We start from the raw sequence: 18541 nt of genomic DNA on the forward strand, positions 1-18541 counted from the left end.
TTGCTTCACCTTGCCCAGCCTGTTTTGCTCGTGGTGCTCACTGCCTCCATGCAGAGCTTCCCAGAATTAGTTCTGCATGCACTGCACATCTCGAGCAACATTAGAACTAAGGAGTGGACCCTGTCAGACTATGAAATACGTACATCTAGAAAAGATTTGTGGACAAGGAAAATCTGATATACCACTAGCATAAAACTTTGCACTATATCTACCTGAAACTAAATTATAAACCTTATTTTATATAATAATATCCACCCACTAATTCAAGTCAATCTTCATTAGCGATCCAGTTCTAATTAGAAAATTAGTATGAACTGGTTCTATAGTTCATTCTGCAGAACTTTCATCACTCTCCAATTTAAGAGATTCTTGTTCATAAGATTACACTTGTTTATAAGAGAATGGAAAATGATAAATCTGAATTAAAAAAAAAACCAACGACATTAACATCAGAAGGGGACAAAGAAAGAAGCTAAAATTACACAAAAGTCCTTTTATACAAAGTGATAAAGGAAGAATAGCAACCAAAAGAAAAAAAATTCAACCCAAAAGCCGAAAAAGAAAACCAACAAAACCACACACCCAACAAAGCCACACCACATCAAAGAAAGTCAACCACAAGCTCCGCTGTAACTGTGTGATTGTGTAGATTTCTACACTTCCTCGGATAATGTTCCAGAGTTGTTGGAAATCTGGACAGGACTCTCATGAGAACAGGCTTTCTGATGATATTTTAGATACTCCCAGGTTATAAGCCTGCCAGAAAAAATGCAAGAGCAGCCTTTTTCCATAGTAGTTTTGTACTTGGATTCACACTGCGGCAAAAGAGGAGGAACTGCAGAGATGTGTAAACTTAGACAGGGAACAGTCACAAAACCCTCCATTTTCCTGACCAGGGCACAATATGGTACAGAATTTTAGGGAAGATGCAAGAGAAGTCTGATTTAATTCAACTCACTTCAGCCTTTTCCAGTTTTGAAAAAAGTATTAATTGATGTTGCTTAAAACAAACGCCTGACAGGACTCACAATGCTATTCAGTTTGTTACCAAATGCTTTTCTAATGAAGAGCAAGGATTCCTGTGCTGAGCACTGTGCTGTGAGCTGAACAGGAAGGATTCCTGCAGCTTACAGATATGGCTGGTAAATAAAACAGGATGTTGCAAAGGTTACCTTCCTCACACAAAACAAGGAAAATATTGAAATTGTTGGAAGACTGAGAAAAGGGACCTTCCACCAGCAACAACAGTAACATGCTCACTACATTTTGGAGGGGGGAAAAAAGCAATGTAACAACTGATTTTCTGTTACTCCTTAATGCTGGCAACAAAACTAGAGGCAGTTTCATTCCTGAAAATAAAAACATAACCACAACTTCCACACATGTATCATGCACTTCTTTGCAAGAGATGCAACACAGAATCAGGCATTGTGAAAACCATGCTCTAGTGCAGTCAAGACAAAGTAAGTTAAAAGGTCTTCTGGGAGAGGAGATTCCTGGCTCAAACATCTTTGTGTTATTGACATAGGTTTACTTCTTTGACTTTATACTCTCTGTTTTTATGGGGAGAGAAGAGTAAGTTCCTCCAGAGTGTTGCAGAAAAGTGGAAATCCTTTAACTAGACATTTGTGGATACAGACAGCTTTGAAATGCAGCTTTGCAAAGCCCAAGACTCTTGGAGCACAGGAAGAGCAATGAAGACACATTCGGTTATTACACAGAGATTCTGGCAGATGAAGAGTCAATAGCATCTGAGGAACACAAAGCAGAATGAAAATAATTACTTCCATCTCTTGGGGTATTTACCTTTTCAGCTGGGAAAAAAGGTCTGGATATTAACAAATTCCCAGGAGCAGCACTGGTTTGTCTTTGAAAGCTCAGGTTCTGCAAAGTGGGGCAGGAAGGGCAGCTGAATCTCTTCAAACAGAGAAGTTGCCAGATAAATTGGCGCCCTTCCTGTTAAGCCAAAAGGGCCCCAAACACACAGAATCCATATGACCCATGACATCATCAAACACTGGAAGTTTTTAACTGAACACCCAACGTCAGGAAACAACTATCTGTCTGTGACAAACTGAGTTCTTCCCTCTCTCTGGGACTGCAACTAATTTATTTTCTATCAAAGTTTGTTTACAACCTTTCTCTCTCTTCTCTCATCAAAAGAAGCATTTTCAGCAGTCACTTGCAGGTTTCCCCTCTGGAAACCCAAAAGAAATTGGTTTTAACCTGCTTTGTGGTCACCTTACTGGAATGATATCTACCAAAAAAAAAACTAGTGCTCTTTGAAATGGTCACCCTCTAGGAAAACTGATGAAAAAAATCATCACCTGTAATCCTTCTGTCATGCTCAATGCTCTGAGTATATAAATGTTTGTTTAAAAAAAAGTTACCAATGGATTCTGGAAATCCACATGTATTTCTTGGAGCTTTTAAAGTTCAATAAAACATTCATCCACATAAGATCATGTGGTCTTTTAGGAGGAACACCTTAACTATTGTTCTGCAGTTAATTGAGACAGAAATACTGTTGATTGGCAGTAATTAGTTTCTGCATTTTTACACTAAAAGCAGTGCACACAGCCTTTCCTATACTAAGTCATACACCAATTTATTTTTTTAAACAGATACAAGTAACATTAGTAAATAACTACTGAGCACCCTCTGTATCTCACCTTTTAAAAGTAGGAGTGCTGTGCACCCAATGTACAAGAAATTTAGCATCACATACTTACTTTTCAATATTTCCTGGTCATCCCTAGTTTTTTCCCCCCTCATTTTTAATTGCTTCTAAAGGATTTGCAAACCTTTGTGTGGCATTCACATGCTCTGAACATAATACCTTCACCCAGGGTTTTTTCTGCTGGGAAGCTGAAAGGCAGCGAGAGGCCCCAGAGAAAAAGGAAAACAATTCTTATCTCATTTGCTTCTCCTGTGTTGTGCTCATGTGGAATGTGTTTGGAGATTATTTACCCACAGGTGATTGCTTGATTGGACTCCAGTGAGAGTTGTTTTGACTCACTGGCCAATTGGGGCCAAGCTGCGTTGGGACTCTGGAAAGAGTCACCAGTTTTCAATTATTATCTTTTTAGCATTCAGTAAGTATCCTTTCTGTATTCTTTAGTATCGTATAGTATTCTTTAATATAATATAGTATAATAAAGTAATAAATGAGCCTTCTAAGAACATGAAGTCAGATGCATCATCATTCCCTCCCCTCATCGGGGTTGCCTGCATTTACAATACCTTTGGCCTTGCTTCGTGCTGTGAGCATCATCCACACAGTCTCACTAAGATGTGAACCCTGTAAGCGTGCTCCTTGTAACCTGAAGGATTTTGTAGGATTGAAGACTCAAAAGGAGTCAGAGAGCTGAAGAACGGTGATTGGTCTCTAACGAGCCATTTGTCAAACTGGACAAAAGCTGTACAGCTTACCAAAGCTTTCAAGGAGCAGCATTAATTCTGGTGTCCCCCTCGTGCCCGTGGATATGTCCCTTGTTCCCCTGCAGGAAGGTCCCTGGCACGGCCGGCTCGCGTGCAAAGGCGCAGCCACAGCCACGCCGAGGGATCCTCGGCTGCCAGACTTCCCCTCTCAGCCCTGCTAACCTCAGCCCTGACCTGCAGTACCCTCAGTTTTCCATTCCTCAGCCTCTCTTACGCAAATATAGCCCAGGATTCCAAATTGGGCTGTGTTTATTCCAGGAACACAAAGACAACCGTTTTCACAGCTAAGAAAGTGACGCGTCTTGATAAAAAATTGAGACGTTTTCATACAATGCCGAAAACAAATGCAGTTTTCATCACCATCCCAAATCCCTGTGGACTGGTTTCTAGTCTATTCTACTAATTCCTGGATCCCTATGCCAAATTCATGTCTTCCCAAGTTTGACTGAATCCTCTCTTGCTTGAGCTCCTTATTTCACATTAGCTGGAAACCTTCTCCAATGTTTTCAACTATGCCCATTAGCAGGTGTCTTTCAGGCAGAAAGTTAATTCAGCTGCACACAGAAACAGTCCACAATTGTTGCTTCAACTAGATGCTGTTTTTCATCTTTGCCTTTCAAATAAAACTGAACTGATTTGGATTCCAAGTGCTGAAAACCATGGAAAATAGCCTATATGTCAAAAAAGCACCGCTGCAAATAAGCTGCTTTCCTTTCAAAATTCAAAAGCAACATATTTTTCTTTTAAATTATATACCTAAGTTTTCCAATTCAATAGCCCCATCACAAGATTCTGTGGTATCATTTTGCTAAGTATGTTAAGGTTAATTTGCAGTTTGATGGTGAAAAACTTCCTTTTGTCTTTCCTTTTTCAATGATGATAAATAACTACCTCATACTTTAAAAATCCATACATTTATCAAAGATATTGCAAAGCAGCTTTCCACAGAGCTATTAGAAAAAAAACTCGATTTCATCAAATTGACCTTTTCTAGAAAATGAACAGTTCAGAGCCTTACAACACCAATTAATAATAGGGTGCTGACAAATAAAACAAGCTGGTAAATATGAATCTTGTTCATAACAAGATTGCACAAGAAAATATACTGCAATGACCCTGTCCGAACATCCTGTAATAGCCCATTGTTCCTCTCTATTACTGTCATTCAGCAGTTTTTTTTTTAATAGCGGATGCGTGGCAGCAGAGGAACCAAGGCAACGTGGGGACTGCACCTGCACAAATCCTGCCCCTCCTGGAGGTGAGGAGACAGCCCTGGCACTCCTGGATGCTGCTCACTGCATGTGGAGATCTGCACAACCACCCCACATCTCTGCAGAACTCGAATGAGACAGAAATATTCAGCTGTAAGCGCCTGAATGGTTTGTAAACTGAGAAGAGAGCAGAATCCTTTTACCTGTCAAGGGTAAATTACAGGAACAACAGGAATTAATAGCGGAAAAATCACAAATTCTGAGAGATTGTGGAGTCTTTCAGACAATGCATTGTGGAGAAACAGGAGGTGTTCTTCTGTTCCACAGATGAAGAGGAAAGGTGGTAATAAAGATCTTCCAAGTGTGGGAAGTGGGTATCTCACCTGCTCTCTGTGTGAGGAAAGATGAGCTAACTGAGCACTGCAGTTACTGACACCTTCACTAGACCGCGGACTGAAACCCAAGCATCTGGTTTTGCTGTCTAATTAAAACCCTGAATAGAAAACTGATTTCATAACTATTCTGTGAATTCATGTCACAGATAAGCAGTGGTTTCTCACCAGTTAAAGGAATCTTGCTGTTTATCGAAGTCTGACTGACCACAGGACACCTGATTGAGCCCTGTCTCTGCAGCAAGAGTCATGCTAAAGGCAACATCATTCCATTTACTGATTTGTTCAGTTCACTTGCCTAAGAAAACAACATTTTAAGGTTCAGACTTTTTTTTTCCCTTTGTGCATTTCTTATTCCTTCCATCACTTTGTCTTCCTTGCTACCAGGCTTCATTGTTTTACTGTTAATTAGTGCTCAAGGAGGAGGAGTTGGACACTGTCCTGCTTAAAATCTGTTAATGTTTAGAAATAGAAAAGCTCAGAATTCTATGAAACACAAGGGATAAAGAAGTTGTAAAAATAAAACAAAACAAACCTCTGGCTTAACAATTTCCACATTCCTGTTTGGTGTAAAGCTATTTTTGAACACTTTGGTTTGGCACATGTGCATTCCCTGAGGAAGCTGAGTTATCACCCATAACTCTGTCATGCCAGTTGGTCTTCACTGGACAATATAAACTTCTCTTCCCTTGCCTATGCTGACTTAGAAAGGGTTTTGGTCCCTAAAATCTGCTTTGAACCAGGGCTCTTTTGGTGCTGTGTACCCTGGAGGTGTCGGCAGTCACTGCCGTGCTCCGGTGCCCCAGTGCCCCCACAAAGACAGCACAAGTATTTTGCCAGCCTTCCAACAAACCCTGAATTACTGCCACGTCCTTCACTGGTCTGTAATGTGACTCTAGGAAAAGCTTAGCATGTCAGCAGACTATTTTATCCCTGCAGCCCTAAATAAAAAGTGTCCAGTTAAACTACATTGTCTGAATTCTCCCGCTGGATTGCAGGCACAGTTTTCAGAAGAGGGATCTTCTGCGGAGAAAGAGTTCTACTTGTGCAAACTCTTCTGAAATAACTGAGGGAGAAAAAGGAGAAGAAAACCTAGGCCCAGCAGCTATCCCAGTGGATCATGCTGAAAGGTTAAAAACATCTGAGTGACTTTCCTAGGTACTCTCTAAATGCTAACATAGCACATCCAGCACACAGGGTTGGGGGAACAAAAGGCTCTGAAAGGACCATGCTGTGACTTCCATAATCAACCCAATAATGACACTTTAAAGAGTTGAAGATGGACCAAGATCACCTCCTTTAGTCAGAAATCAAGAATTTCCAGAATGAGAAACTAAAAATAATTTCAAATGAATACGACTGTACTCCAGACAGAATTGTTTGAGCTTCCAGTTGTAACCATTACTCCTGTTTTAGATAAAACCTACAATGTGACAGCAAATAAATATGAAACAAAAATCTGTTTTCACCGGTGTGTAATCTGTGGCAACGTTAATTGCACTTAGGACATAACACACAGAAAATTACATCTGATATAATCTTTCACAGCTTCTCTAGGGAAAAACGATGGAGGGTGAGATCCTTAGGTTCTGTAGGACGAGGAGAAGACTGCAATAGCAGAGTTTAACTTGATGGGAATTCTTACTCTTATTTGCATATTGCTTTCTAAAGTTCTTCTTTTCTAGGACTATAATTTCCCGTTTGTTTTCAGCAGAAAGGCTTTCATTTCCTGACACACACACACACAATTAACAGATTAAAACCATTTTTTTAAATCCCTCTTTACCCACTTCTTCTAAAACTGGAGAGGAAAAAGAAAAAAAGACACCAAAAACCCAAACCAAAACAAAGGAAAAAAACAAACCCTCCCCCGCAAGCCCCACACTGGGCTGGCACGAACACAACCACAAGAAAGGCAGCAGCTCAGCTCAGCGTTTAAGTGCCTACTTAGCATGTGCTTTCTTCCCAGCTGCTGCCAGCCACACACAAACCCAGCGCAGCCCCGGTGGCCCTCCGCGCATTTTAATGCAATAAACAACACTTTTAGTAAAGAATGAAGAATGTGCAGGGGTGGCCACGCAGAGAGGACTTGAATAGCGCTCAGGAAAGAGCCTTAATTTGGCTTTCCTGAGCTTGCTGAAGCTAACTTTTTGCCCAGAACACAGTGAATCAATGCTGAAGAGGTTCCCCATGGCGATGTTATGGTACAAGGAAGATGACTCTGAAGTTCAACAGGGTCGTTTATGGAAAGGGCTCCCAGCCCCACCTTCCCCTTCCAAGAAACTGGACGTGTGAAGACAGACATTTCTTTGAGAGGAAGGATAAGGCAGAGGTTAATTTCATCTGCATGAGGCAGCATAGGATAAGCTGTTGGAAATACTGTCAGGCCACGTTCTTAATGCCTGGCAAAGTGACTCACTCGGAGTCATCACAGGAAAGGAAGTTGAATAGAATCAAAAACGGAACAGGATGGGGGCTTAAACAGGAGAAAGAAGTGAGAGAAAGGAAACTGGATTGTTTAAAGTAGGCTGAGGTTACAAGTTCTAGAATGAGATTATTTTTAAAATACATATATAAAATATGTATCTGCAAAAATATATACGCATATATAAAAATACATGAAGGTATATGCATGTATTTGTAAAAAAAGCTTCTTTCCATTTAAAGAGAGACTTGTATTTGTGGATTGCCTTCCAAAGATGCCTGCTGAGGTATTTGTTTCTGTTTAAGGTGGAAATAAAATGGTCTGGGAAATAAACAACAATCTCCTCTAGAAGCCCATAAATTTTTAAGGATCACATTCCTATTCCACACAATATGAAACTCTCAGAATATGGAGCTCCACACTCACATAAAAATCCACCACCCTACATCATTCCCTAAAGAAACACTGAGCAATACACTAGTCTTTCTTTTTTTTTCCTCACACCAAAAAAATTCAACATTGACTTTTACTTGAAAATCTGCGACACACGGCAAAGTTTCTCTTCTCCAAACTTTTTTACTGTGACAGTTTGGATGATGAGCCACCTCACATATCCATTTCAGGTAAGTCAAACACAAACCGTATGCAGACTGTCTCAACACATAAGCCACTTGCAGAAGCACCTCCTTGACTTCATCCCAACTGAAAACACATCACTCATGCAAGAGGACGTTCACCAACAAAAAGAACAATTTTGCTCCCCAAAGAAGATAATAAAAACATTTTTCTTATATCATCAAGGCAATGTTGAACTGAGTCACAGCTCTTTATGTTTCAGCCACGTCACCTGTGGGTACAAGTTCTGACTGTCCTTTTTCGTGTTCAAGGGGACACACAGAAAGATGAATAGACACATTAAATCATATAACTAAAAAAAAACAAATTTCAGACATAAGGAGGCATACCTGGTCAAAAAATTATTCTGGAAAAACGAATTAGAATAAATATTTCTAAATTCTTCTTTAAAAGATTATCTCTGTTTGTGTAATATTTCTTATTTAATCCCCAGAGTGACACCTGCTGGATTTCACTAACTGAAACTAAAGGGCAGATATTGCCATTATACAGAATATCTCAGGATAATAATTGCAAAAATGTGCCATTTTAGTAATAAAAGGCTGTGGAGTAGAATATTTTCCCTCCATTTAGGGTACTAAATAAACACATGGCTGCAACTGTAGAAAAAAGGAAGTATAGTGTCCAAAAGTCTTACTCATTTCTGAAAAGTAAATTTTTAAACTTCTATCTAGGAAGGATTCTAGGACATAAAATTTGGTGACAAATTATATTATTTCTGAAAATACTGATATGGAAAAAATACTTTTAAATCCTAAAACAAATTAGTTTGGGTATAACCAAATGTTCGCAGTACATCCTTTGTTTTAGTTTAATGAAACTCTAAAACTCCACCAGAATTGCCAGCAATGGGATAACATAAAATTTATGAAAATTGTTTGGCGAGATTTTACCACTGTAATGGGGGAGGAAAAAAGTAAGGAGAAAATCTAAATGGTAATTCCAAGAGTGATGCTTTGTGCCCATGCAGACATTCAAGGCAGTGCAGTTTTCAAGCTGAGAATATCAAAGAATAGGTGGAAAAGATGATGCAGAGTTTTTAGGAACCTAAGATATTCAGCCTAAACATTCAGTAAACAGTGTATGAGTTAGGTGTAGGTGCTTTGAACATAGTAATTAAAAGAAAAAAAATTACTAATTTCTGTGGTTGGCTCCCTGTTCATGGTGTTACAGGGGAAGACAGATGAGTATTGGCTTCATTAAACAAAATCATCACTAACTTTTGGGGGGATGTTTTTCCAAATGTAGCCTGTATGTCCCAGACATAAAACCAAAAATTCAACATTGTTTTATTTTCTAAAATCCAGTCAGAATGGTGAGCTACAACTTAAAAATGGCCAAAACTGCCAGAAGAGGCTTGAGTGACACTTAGGATATACTAAAAGGTAACAGCCTCAGACACGCATGCAAATTTACCACAAGAGTCTGATTTCTTTTCTTGAAGGAAGAACATGACTCCTCTCCTGGAAAGTCTTTTTTGGAGCATTAGAACAAGTTAAGTGCATTTCAAATGCATGTTTCCAAAGAAAAGCAACTCGAAATAGATGACTTTAGGACAGCATATACTGCAGAAATGATTGAAAGTGTTTGCACAGAGCTAGGGCAGAAAAAGGATGACTTTGCTGGGAAAATGTAAACAGTATAAACAAACTTGGGAGACTGAAGCATGAGAGACAACTGTTAAAACTTTAAAAATGTGAAAGTTTAGCCTTTCAGCTCTGCCCAGATTCTCAAATAGAACAAAAAGTGTAGCTAAAGAGAAATGCTCTCATGGAACCCAATTTCATAAGATCTTCTATTTTACCACACTGGCTGTGGAATTCTCCATTAAGGTAACAGGTAAGAAAAAGGCAGTTTTCTGCTGCTCTTTGTGCAAGTTGCTTGCACTGAAAACATCAGAACTGCTAACGTGAATATAAAAAGTAAAAATAACAGGTTGTGTCCACATACAGAAAGCTTTCTCTGTTTTATTTCAAACATTAGAAAGATGCAGCATTCAGATGTATGCAATTCAGAATATTAGCACATGTGATTCCCAGTTTTCCAAACAAAGGATAAGGTCTAGAGTGAATTTTCCTTTGAAAGTTTCTTTGTAAATTTAGGTTCTCTCTTTAATTGCTGCATTGGCAATAATGGAAGTCAGCATGAAATAGACCTGCATGCATTGTATGCAGAAATAATATACCAAATATGTTATTATATGTCTAATGCACATAAACACATATTAAACCACACCTATTTTACTGCCTAAAAGTTATTTGTTAGCCAACTCGAATCTGTTTTGATGGTAGCAGTATTCATTACTTCCTCAACACAGCAGTACCAAGGATATAGTTAATTCCAGAGCTCTGACAATTTGCTACACCAAACACTGAAAATACTTCCCAGGGACAGAGCAGTTCCACGAGCAAGTGAAGGCTGTTTTCAATAAGTTTTCAATAAAGCTTGGCTGGGGAAAACTGCTGCACATGGAACTCGGTGACAGCGCTGCCCAGGAGCAGAGGTGGCCGGGGCTCTGAAGTGAGGCAAATGCTCTGTGTGTTTGTGTGTGTGTGTGTGTGCCACAGGGGTGGCAGCTGGGCAGCAGCACTGAAGGGATTTTGGTACCAAGGCAAGAACACCGTAAACACAGTGGCAACAGATGGGAACAGCTTCTAAAGGAGAAATCCTGCTTTGTTTTCCTAACTGTAGGCTTGGACTTTCCTCAATGGCTTTAATAGATAGCTTATGCCCAACATTTACTACAGCAGTGGCTAGATACGCTTATTTTAAATGTCACTGAATACATGTTATTATTAAAAATGTATCAGGATAAAACATATAATTTCTTCCAAATGACCACAAACCCATTTTAATTGCATGACTGCATGGCTTCATGGACTTCTGTGGGACCAATCCTACCCAGCTCCAGCACAAGCCAGGAATGCTACTGGAGAAAGATGATTATCTCAAATGCACAGAATATAGCAGCAAGTTAGAAATTATCTATGGGTGTCAAAGGAAATTTTTAGTGTGCTTTCTTCCCTCAGTTTTGTTCTTAATTCTATCCTGGTCTATAATCTGAACAGCAATTCCCAGCTAGCCCATGGAACAATCCTGTATAAGTGCCTTTACTGACCCAGGTAAGGCATTGGTCACCCAGAGAGATATATCCAGATCTGGTTTTCAACTGATCACATGCATGATCTGTTTTTCAGAACATCTTTTTCAACTGAAGTGCTCAAAAATTACACAAATTACCAAAAAAAAAACCCCCAAACCCAGCTGCCAACAGACAGCAGAATGTGCATGCCTGGATGGATGACCATCTATGTATAATTCCTTCAAAAGAAAAATACCCACATTTAGGAATGTCTTGCCCTTTGACAGTCGGTGGAAAAGTTCCCACAGGCTCTCAGTGGGCCAGGATTTCAACAGTTGCGTTCTAGCAAGAAAAGCCTATTCAAAGGGACAAGTGCTACATCTCTTAACACAGAGAAAGGCTCCAGCTGATCAGAAATTCAGGGTGCAGTAACATTTGAAGTTGAAAGGACACACATAATGCAATTCTTGGACCTGCAATCTATCTTAGATAGCCAGGTACTTCATTTTGTCCAGTGGAAAGTTCAGTCCCACTGTTCTATATCAATGCCCTGACTGTCTCTGCTTTAACCTGCAAACAACATAGATTCTGCCACCCAGCCTGCAACCATGCACATGCCTGCCACATCCCCTGTGGGCACACACACCTCAACCTACACCAGCTGCTTGTGAAGAACAACAAATAAGAATCTAAATCATTTAGCTGGTGTACTTCTAAACACAGTTGATCCCACTGCACTGATCATTAAAACGACATAAGCACCTTTTATGTGAAGTGCCATCTCCATTGACTCAGTGTCACCAAGTGCCCTTTGTGTGGAAGATTTCTAAAGTTGGATGAAGACTTTGGGATTGCTCCTTTATGCAGTGAAATAGATGAGAGTTTAAGCAAACTAGAGAAGAAAACACCATGCTAATGCAGATTATTATTCTTAATTAAGAATTTCAGACAGTACCACAGCGTGTTAAAACAAACACATGTTTTCAGATGTGGTCTTCTATTGATCTAGATCTAGAGTGCCTTCTTCCAGTGCAGCAAGAGGAGCTCAGATTCAGAGCACATCCCTGAACAGGTTTCAGCTGTTAGAAGCATTATCAGTGCAAGGGAAGGACAAGATCCCCAGCAGGCACAGGAAGACTGGGAAAACTGGCACAATTCTAAGAGCAGCAAAGTCCATTCCCAAGGCAACTGGAATAAGTTTATTAAGGCAAAGAAGAAAAAAAACAAACCTCAGTTATTTTTATAATTATTTCATTCTCTTCCCTTATAAACTGCATGGATAACTGAAGGACTCGTTGTAGATCTTATCCAGGTGTGATTTATAGCCTAACAAGATTTATTTCTGGTTCTATGGCTCCACTGCTTACACACACGAGCAAATGACTAGAATTGGCAATCTCAGCACTGCAACCGCGTTTGTAAAACCAGAGGGTATCACATCTGTTTTGGAAAGCTTGAGGAGTGGCAAGACTTCTAACTGCCTTTCAGCAGGCACTCGAAGGCACGGAATCACACACTTGCCACCATTCAGTAGTTTCTCGAGGAAAGGAAAAGTGGGCAATCAGCTGTCAATAAATCAGCTCGGTGTTCGCGGTTAAAAACCTCAAACAGCAACACGCCGGCACGCGTACAGGCTTCAGAGCAACCCAACTTTTCCTCAACCAAACAGAAAGCCCAAACAAAACAGTAGCTTTATCTTTTAAGTTGTGTAATTACAACACAAAACCTAATTATGAAACAACTCAAGTACGACCTCTTTCTGGTACAGTAAGTTTAGAGAAATACTCCGAGTAAGCAAACCTACACCACTTTATCACCTAATTCAGCCTCCATTGAAAGAGCTGCAGTTGTACTTGAATTAGTCTTAAGGACCCTTTTCAAGCCAATGAGCCTCTAATTCTCTCCAGATGCAAAGAGAAATTTGGTTGAGGTTTCAGGCAGAATCTTTACAGCGCGGGCATTCTATCTATCTATATCTATCTATGTGTCTATCTATCTATCCTACCGTGCATAGACGATAACAAAACCAGTTATAAAATCAGCTCAACACCTCGCTCGCTAAAACTAAAGGAAGGTTTTCCTCGGAGCCCGTGCCGGCGCGGATTCCACATCCTACGCCGAGGCTGAAAAGCCAGAGCGCACACACACAGACCCACACACGCGTGGCTCCGCTGCGCTCGGGTGGCACCGAGGGTGAAGAAACAATGAAACCGCACTCACCAGCCGGGCTCCTGCTGCCAGCGCGCTTCCAGATACAGCTGTGCGGAGCTGTCTCGGATAAAACTGAGCGCGGAGCTGTCTCAGATAAAGCTGTGTGCGGAGCTCTCTCAGATAAAGCTGAGCGCGGAGCTGTCTCGGTGTGCGGAGCTCTCTCAGATAAAGCTGTGCGGAGCTGTCTCAGACGAATCTCGCCCGGTGCCTCCCTATCCAGCGGAGCGCGGTGTGTGTATTCCCGAGCGGGGCTGGGCTGTCCCTCCCGGCGGAGCTGCGGGAGCGCCGGGAGCGTGTCCGAGGGCAGCGCGGAGCGGCGGCGGCAGCAGCGAAACATCAGAGCTTCCTGTTACATCACCGACCCCGCCTGCGGCCGCCTGGAGTTACTTTTCTCTCCCGAATGGCATGTCCCGGGGAAGCCGGGCTCCCGGGGCATCCCAGCCCCGGCGCTGCCATCTGCTCCCGGCCGCTGCCCGCACCTGGCCCCGGAGCGGCTTCGCTCGCCCGCCCGCCCGGGCTCCCGGCCGGCGCTCGCCAAACACTCACTGCCCTGCTGGTGAGGAGACGAGCACGGGACCGGTCCTTTCACGTATCGAGCCACTGAGATTCGTCCTCCTCCTCCAGGCAGACCCATAGAAACAGATTCGTTTGGACCTTTATTCAAAGGGCACTCGAGAGCTGCTTTCCTCCTCAGTGAGCCTGACCTGAGCCAGCACCTCTGCCAGCGGCTGCATGACACCCCATACCCTAAGGGCTGAAAAGCTCTGCACAGAAATACCTTTATTCCTCAGATGGAAAGCAGCTGCAAAGGTCGGATCCGAATTCATTTACATTACCACTATCTTTTTCTTGGGTACAAAGCAATGCATTAAAGAAATAAGTCTTTCAAGTATCAGGAGTAGGAAAAAAAGCAACAGGAACATTGTTACTGCTATCTCTATGCTATCTTTTTCTAAGCACTGGTGATTTGAAAGCACAAGTATGAATGGTTTGAAAACTGCCATGAGAGAAGACAAAACAAAATGAGTAGCAGTCTTTCTACAAGAAAGAATGACTTTCTTTCTTGAAAGAATATTCAGAGAATATTGTACCAGAAACTAAAAATGTTTTTATACAATCAATTTCAGTACTATAGACCAAATCTGTGCCGTCTAAACTAATAATGAGTTACTGTATGCACAGAAGAACACTATGCTGAAGAAATGGGGAGTTCATGGAGCATCAAGCTCAAATTATATGAACACCTGTAACACCAGTACTCCTTAGGGAATACCACAAGAGCCTCCCAAAAGCCACATTGTGACAAGGATCTATCAAAATTATACTACTAAATTTGCTCATAAAACAACATAAAATATTTTGTTTGCTTCTTGCTACCTGTCACTTATCCACTTTTGTTTTTTTTCCCAGCAGAATCATTTGTGGAACACACTGTGAACTGAATGAAAGAGTTAATCTGGGCATTGAAAGCATTTTCCTCAAGAAGGAAAACAGCAAGAAATACAAAGCTAAGGGGGGAAACCCCCATAAAACAAACAAAAAAAACTTCAAACAAAACCCAGTCCCAATCCAGGGTCAGGAAAAATTGAAAGAGGGAAAAGAGGGCCAGGAATACTTTAAATCCAAATGGCCCCTAGACAATAAAATTTTTGAAATCCCACTGCAGGGTTACCAAAAAAGCAGGCTTGGATACTCATTTGGCACATGTGCTTCTAGGATCTCCCATCAACTGGAGAATGTTTGAGTTTTATAATCAGTGAAGAACTAAGGACTGGCACTCTAAACCTCTAGGCAATGCAGACACATATAAACTGGGGATTAGCTCTGATTCTGAACAGTGATGGAAATTAACTTCTCTAAATGAGTGGTGTCATCTCAGGTACAGGAATTTCATCAAGAGTGATCCTGGCAGCATTGCTTTAGACAAATTTGGTCTAGGCTGTAGATTGCAACAAGGTACATTACACACTCTAGTTCAGAGAATAATCCATGTATCCCAGCCAGGCTCACAGCTCCGAGACAGGCACCTGAATTAGCTAGACACGTATTACATAGGCCCTGTTTGATTTGGCTGATCAAAGTCAGTGGAGTTTTCTGTGAGCGTTTTGGTAGTTTTTTTTTTTTTCACTTGGTTGCTGGCTCTGGGGGGTTTTGGGGTTTATTTTTACAAAGTTTTACATTCTACTGATTTAGGTAACATTAAAACTTACTTACTTGTACTCTACTGAGACCTCTCAGCTGGTGCAGTTTGCACTTCTGAACGCGGTGCCTCCCCTGCAGCTCCCCATCCCCTGGCTGCGAGGAGCGTAAATCACACCCTACAGGCTGCCCTGCTTGCTGACAGCGAAGAAGGGAGCAGTTCAAAGGGACCTAAATATGCCAAGCTACCTGCACTGGGACCAAAGAAGCTTAAAAGCGAGAAAAGAGAGTAAACCCAGGGAATTGCCCCTTTTCTATCAGAGCCAGCCCGCCCGGCGCTCGCCGCGCCGCCGGCGCCCTCTCGCGGCCACCCGGGGCATAAACACAGGCGCGGAAGTGGCGCACGAGGATTTACCCCCTTAATTAATTCAGGAATTAATTAATGCAGGAATTAATTGATTCAGGAATTAATTACCCTGCATGAACACCCCCCAACGACACGCGTACAACCCTGATTTACCTGAACTTCGCTTTTTCTTTGAAGAAACACTGAAACAACCGGTAACCCTTAGGTCCCCGTCGCTAAGTTTCAGAAGGTAGAAGCTAGAAAGATGAAGACTTGCTCAAAATGTAAATAAAAAACTATCAGTTTTGAGAGAATAAGTGGATTGGAGATGCAGGGAGAAATGCAAAAGTAAAACTGAAGCAGGAGGGAGAAAATAAAAAGGAGAAAAAGGAGGGCATAGCAGTAAAATCGTGAGAAAAAAATTGAACTAAATTAAATTATTTCTCAAATATATTTTGTTTTACCATGTGCATGGATTAAGGGCACATACCAAGTTATTGCAGGTCAGATGAGGTATAGAAACTCAAACCTCTGTGAAACTGCTTCAGCTTGTTGGCTGTTTTCATACAGCATGGGAGAATTTTCACAGCACTCTGCATTTCCTCTCCAAAGCAACTGGAGAAAATTCTGGAATGAAATGACTGGATGAATGGACTCTAGTCAAGTGGAACTGTACAGTCACTCTAATACCTTAGCACAGCCTCATGTTCTGACTGCTTCAGCATTCTGGCACCTGATCCATACCTTTTCCTGTGTGATGCCTCAACTCTGCCCCTGCTCATCCTTTAGTTGTCTTTGGGAAATGCGTAGATCTTTTTTTTCTTAGTCTTGGATTTCATAGCTCTGCAGCTATGGGAGGTACAGGAGCAAAGAGAAGTGAATGAAGCAGAAGGGCAGAAAAGAAACTTCTTGTTATGTTGAAGATCGTATCACACTGCAGTTTGGACTTTTTATGGGAAAAAATAGCTCTATGTACTGTAGAGCTAAACAAAACCAGAAACAGCTGGATGGCTGGTGTGGTGGCCAAACTGAGTGCACACACAGCTGAGAGCAGCCTGCACTCTCTGATCAAATCCTGATTATAATCAGGTTTTTACAGTCTGTGACACTGCAGCCTTGATTCTCATTGCACTAAGCAACAAGCCTGATAGATGAATCACTGTGAAATGTTTTCTTAGTCAGTTGAAACAGAGCAACTCTTGAGATGCTAGTGGTACAAATTCCCTTCTGTCTCAACAATGACACAACAGAGACCTCACTGGATCCCTTAACTGCTGTTATTACAGAATGTACTACAGCAGCACAAGAAGTTTCCTCAGTACAGTGTGAGTGGGGTAGGAGAGGATGGGAGAGTACCTGTCAGTCCTGTCCTAGCTACAGCAGTCCTGGAGGAGCCTCACAGTCCTGGGAGCAACTGATCCCTCTCAGGGAGGAGACCCTGTAGGTTGGCAGTAGCGCTCAGCAAGAGGGAAGCTTATAAAATGGAGAGCAGCCACACAGACAGGGTTCTGCTGGGACTGAAAGGATGATTTTTTTCCCTACAATTTTTTTCCCCTGTGGGTTTTGTAGGTGTTGAGTCCCGGCAGCCAGGCACAAGTTGCTGGAGCAAGAGGAAACCTGAAGGAGAGAGACTGTCATGAAATGACACAGGAATCACAAGACAATCTGCATACAAATGCATCTTTTCTTTCCTATCCTTCTATACCTATTGTCTCATATGAATACATTCTGTTTTAGAAAGTTCATCATTCCAGTTTGTAGTCTAATCAATCTCACAAAGCTTACAAATCCTTTTCCCTGTTCTTGGTGGGACAGCTTAATGATTTTCCTTGTCTTTTACCTGAAAGCCATAGATGTTTTAGTTTAATGCAGTCACTTCAGCTCTGCCTCCCTTTGAGGTACATCATGTAATCTAGAAATTATCTAAGTTGTAATACTGGCAGCCCATGGGAAATGGTTACAGCTAAGAGTGGAAGATCAGATATTTTACTGGCTTGACCATAAGATGCAGACGAGGGGAGGTGCAGACATTTGTGCCCTCACCTGCATCCCTTGGCCATGGCATAAGAGCAAATCCTGGCCCTCCCACCCCAAATGTGCCTAAATCCCCTGGCCCTGGGGAGGCCACATGACCTGCTGTGCTCAGGCAGGTGCCATGGGACACATGGAGAGGTCTGGCAGCAGTTTAATCCATGGGTTCTCCACTTATCTGCAGGGAGGGATTCCAGCTGGTCTGAGTATTTCCCTTACTGCTCTGCTCCTGTGCAGGGCACCCACACCTACACACTCCACTCCTGGTGCAGGAAGGGCAGCAAAACCTGGAGAGAAAGGGCAGAGTGAGGAACCAGAACAGGAAGACAGCAAATTGAAACTGAAACCAGGGGACAAAATGTGCCAAATTAATTCTGTGGAGTTTATAGGTGCCCTGGCAGAACTGCACTTCATTTATGTGGTTATTGCAGTGGTAGTCTGTGGTGCTCAGACATTTTACACGACAAGGCTCTACAAAAGTGCTCTCTGCTGTACACTCCTGTTCCTTGAGAATCTTTCAAATCACAATTAATGCATCCTAGATTGAAAGAGCCATGAAAGGACTTAAGCACCAGGAAACAGATTTGGATAAAATTTCAGTATAAAAATCTGATCTTACTTATCCCC

The 18541-nt window shown here is 41.7% G+C and overlaps 1 protein-coding gene across 1 annotated transcript in view; it reads right to left on the reverse strand.

Annotated features, from left to right (window-relative positions):
• CALCRL (calcitonin receptor like receptor) overlaps positions 1–14318 on the reverse strand; it is a 63289-nt gene extending 48971 nt beyond the window's left edge. The window contains exon 1 of the mRNA XM_071434455.1: positions 13408–14318. The gene's annotated coding sequence lies outside the window, so the exon portion shown is untranslated. The remainder of the gene's footprint in view (positions 1–13407) is intronic.
• Positions 14319–18541: the final 4223 nt, after the last annotated feature.

This window comes from Agelaius tricolor, unplaced genomic scaffold, assembly GCF_023055355.1.
Source record: "Agelaius tricolor isolate 1412-34295 unplaced genomic scaffold, bAgeTri1.0.p SCAF_10, whole genome shotgun sequence".
NCBI classification, from domain to species: domain Eukaryota; kingdom Metazoa; phylum Chordata; class Aves; order Passeriformes; family Icteridae; genus Agelaius; species Agelaius tricolor.